Source organism: Micrasema longulum, unplaced genomic scaffold (assembly GCF_059751315.1).
Source record: "Micrasema longulum isolate JH-2025_06_02 unplaced genomic scaffold, ASM5975131v1 h1tg000401l, whole genome shotgun sequence".
Classification (NCBI taxonomy): domain Eukaryota; kingdom Metazoa; phylum Arthropoda; class Insecta; order Trichoptera; family Brachycentridae; genus Micrasema; species Micrasema longulum.
The window spans coordinates 535426-540039 of NW_028277601.1; positions in this window are offsets into that span (position 1 = coordinate 535426).

Sequence of the window (4614 nt, forward strand, 5' to 3'; positions counted from 1 at the left end):
GTTTAAAAGCTACACATGCTTATTAATGACCGCATCTGTATATGTCGGTTTTCTAAATATTTTAAATTCAATTTTATTTTTTGTATTAATTAAAGTTAAATCTAAAAAGTAAAGTTGTGAATTTGATTCAATTTCTAAAGTAAATTGTATTTTCTGATGGAAGGAATTTAATAAATTTAAAAATGAATCTAATTGACAAATTTCTATATTGGAAAAACTTCAAGTAAATTTAAAGTTAGAATCAAAGAACATATAAGATGTCTGAGTAATAATAATTTTTCGGAATTTGCAAATCATCTTATATCCGAAAACCATGAATTTAATCAAGAAACGTGTGTAGAAATTTTGCATGTCAATAAAAATGGTTTTCGTTTAGATAATTTAGAACGATTAGAAATTAGTAAATCCATTAATCAAAAACTTCAAATAATAAATAATCAATTAAATTTAACTTCGAGTCCTCTTTTAAAACTATTCCCGTTATGATTTATTTTTTCTCTCTCTTTCTTTCAATTGTCTGTCTCTTTCATACAATATTTTATTATATAAATAGCAACGCGTGTAATTATAAGTTAGTTAAATTCCTGACGATGAGGTAGTAACCTCGAAACCGGTCGAAGTGTCATTAAAAAAAAAATTAAGTGGTTTATACAAATTTATAAACAAACGTGAGTATTTCACCACAAATAAAGAAGGTTTATTTATTTATTTACATACATAAGTTTATTGTTTATTATTTTAGACATAAGTCTCAACTCCACGGGACTAAAAGTTCTGTGTTGAGATGGGACTAGCAATTAATTGACACAGACACATGAGTATATCACCACAAATATAGGATCAGAAACATAAAAAATAATTAAAAATAAATATTTAAATATATATATATAGGTATATGTATGGCACATCAATATGGTAAACAGTAAACACAAACATTCGGAAAATCATCAAGGAGTTTCCTACTCAAATCCCTCCCACGAAAAATCCCCAAGAAAATCCAGTCCTTAACCACTTACTTGAAAACAGTTTTTGTCCTTGAGACCCTTTACGCTCTTCTAAAATATTAAACACTCACGGTGCGATAAATGAGTTTCTGAGCAAAAGTCGTATGGTTTTGAGTATGACATAATTCATGCTCTAGGAAAAGCTCGTACGGACATTTTGCTGAGACCTCTCCTTATTGTACCGTCAGTAGTGTGTGAGTGCTTATTTTAGGTACAGTTGTCTCATATCCAGCACCTTCATGTATTGGAACAGCTGTTATGACGGATATGTTGGAGGACACCGGAATATTATTCTCAAAAATAATTTATGTGAAATTATGAGCGGCTTGAAAATGGATGCCGCACAACCCCCCAGCCAGCGATTACATAGGTTGCAGTGAATTGAAACAGAGCAAAGTACACACTTCTGAGAGTGCCAATATCCAGAATGTATCTATGATAGCAGAATAGATGGCACAGCTTTCTCAACCTAGAATTTAGTGACTGGACCTGAGCCTCCCATCGCAAATTCCTATCAATTATAACACCGAGGTATATCATGGAATCTACCCGTTGCATAAGTTGGTATGTTTCACAGTGAATTCCATTATGCATTTGAATAAAGTATTTTGTTGGGCCGGAGACAAAAATGTGGTACCTACCCACAGTAGGCATCGCAACATCTTAACCAGGGCCCAGTAGGCGGCAAATAAATCCAACGCGTAACACACATACAGCAAATGTGGCGTAACCACCGGAAATCTTTCACAAATATTTTATCTTTGGTTGATTTACATGAACTTGTAACGTCGTTCAAAGTAGTTCGTTTTTGTTGAAATATTTTTTTTTCTCGCGTTTTCAAGAAACTTTGCTGTACATGCTGTAATTTTTACGGCGATTGTAAAAATATTTTTTGTACCCAATTTCCCGTTGGGCTTAAGTTCCTCATTTGTATGTTTTTTTTTCTATTTGCATTTATTCAATAAAACTCAAATAATTATTTTTAGTAAGTTTTGAGAAATCGGCTAATATTCCTCAGTATACCTAACTGCGGAGTTTTATATGAACGATGGAAAATTCATTACTTAAGTCTGCAACCAATATTTGGAATCTTTCAAGGAAAGCAATTACATTTCATTAGCTAGAATTTTCGTTCCTTGGTAGTAGTAAAAACATGGTTATTGCTGGTAAACGATCTCCATTTCAATGTTGATATTACTCATGTAGTGATAAGGTGCAATGAAAAACTTTCAATTTTATTTATTTATTTATTTTATTAGGTAAACAAACAGTACGTACACAAATATTGCCAATTTTTTTGTATATTAGTGTAAGAAATTCATGCACACACCAAAAAAATTGTTTACACTTAATAATATAATTTAAATTATGTTTAATATAATTAATGTAAAAGAAACGAAATGAAAAAATATGTATCTAGTCATAAAATTAAATATCTGCTTCTCTCGAAATTTCAATAATTTTTGACCTAAATTTACACCCATTGTCACAAAAAATATCAGCCTCGGTAAATATATTGTTATATTGGTCGCATATTCTATGTATTGTAGATTGTTTGAAATAGTTTGTTGACGCGTTTTCAGTGTAAAACAGTAGATTTTGTCTTGTCGGTCTTGGTGGCACACGGAATGGAAGTCTTTCAAGTAGGTTAGGAGAATCAATTTTATTATTTATTAAAATAACTGGTCTAACATTATTCTTCGATTTTTAAGAGAGTTTATTCCATGGTACTGCATACTTTCAGCATGATTAGAAAAGTAAATGTTTAACCCGTAGTCGACCTGCTTAATTTTTTTTTGTTGGACCCTTTCTAGTCAATTAATACTTACTAATTTTGATTTATACTTCTATATTACCTTCTCTTAAATGTTCTATATCTCGGTTGTAATATGTTCATATAAACAGCTCCCCAGAGAGTTGAATCCAGTCCTTGTCTACTAAAATTTGGACAAACTCAAAATATTGTTTATAAATCCACCTGCAGCTCAATCACAAATGACTATCGACGTGCTAATTAGCGGCGTGATAACAATTTTTCACCGTGGTTGTTTATCGTATGCGCGGTCACAATGAAACATTCGTGAAAGTTATCGATCGGGATTATTATATTTTTAAATATTGTCATACTTTAACCTGATGCATGGCAACACCTAATATTAAATGTCAAAATTCAAAATATTTACGTTTCGCAATGCATAATCCGTCACATATTTGAATTTTACCGGTGTAAATATGGAAAATATTCCTAAACTGTAAGTAAAATAATTTTATTTTATTTTTTGTTCACAATTTATCATGCTATATATTTGTTTTGAATCAAATTGAGAAAGCAATTAAACGAAAAAATTGTTAAAGGTATGAACATGATAAACAACAAACACAACGTTTTATTTTCTTTGATTTTACGGGGTAGTTTATTATATTATATTACATTCATATATCTTAAGGCATTTGGCGGAAGAGCCATTTTATACGCGCGTTGACTTTTTTGATTTGACCACAGATTAATAGATTTGACGTTTGACTACAAAACTTATCTAACGCGACCGCGATAACTTCAGCGTGTTCATAATTGTTCGTTGTGAGCGCTCAAACACTTAGCACGTTTTTTAGCACGTCGATAGTCATTTGTGATTGAGCTCCTGGTCCATAAAGAAGTATAGAAACTGAAAAAATAAGATTTTCAGGCGTTGCCTAGTGTGTAGGTGAAATAATTCAATTAGATGAATCTCACCCGCATAAATAACGGTTTCAGATCTTTAACTTCACAAACATGAACAGATGAAAGAATTGAAGGAATATAGATGTTCCAATATGGGCAGAATGGTGAATGTTACGCAGTGTGTAAAGTGGCCACTCCAACCAGCCATTGACAGGTCATTTTTATTTGCAAAAATCTTTAATTTTCTTGCGTTTGTTTTTTCAAATTCAAGCTTTTTATAACAAGATAGAAAGTATATTTTTTTATGCATTTTTTTGCTGTGCATTATAAACATAAAAACAAAAAAACCTTGTTTTGATTATCTTTTTATTTAATATAATATAAAGATTCAACATTTTAACAAAAAGAAATACATAATAAAGCAAAAGTACAGAAACAAAAAACAAAACGAAATACCACACTAAAAAAAGAAGCAACCTCTTGTGCTTGCTGTGGGATTACAGAATTAATAATTTAAGTACAAAATACACATGTTTCAAAAAATAAATGAAGGTACATAAAACATTTTTTAATGATAAATTCATATACATATGCATGCAAATGCGCATACGCGCGCACACATGTATAATTATACACGCATACGCACACGCTCACTCACTCACACGCACATGCACACCCACCCACATATATACTATAACATGGTGAAGAAAATTTCAAAATAAGATTGATTAACAAAAGAACTTTGAGTATTATAGAAAAAATATTCTTTCAAAATCTACATATTTCCTTTACTTTAAAATAGAAACTTAAATATGTAAAAAAAATAAACTACATGACGGTTTGTCTGTACTATGTTTACTACTTAGAAGGTGAAAGTTTATTTTAGTATTAGCATGTTAGTGTAGTGAGTGTCCTGACGAAGAGACGAGTACGTTTCGAAACCACTAT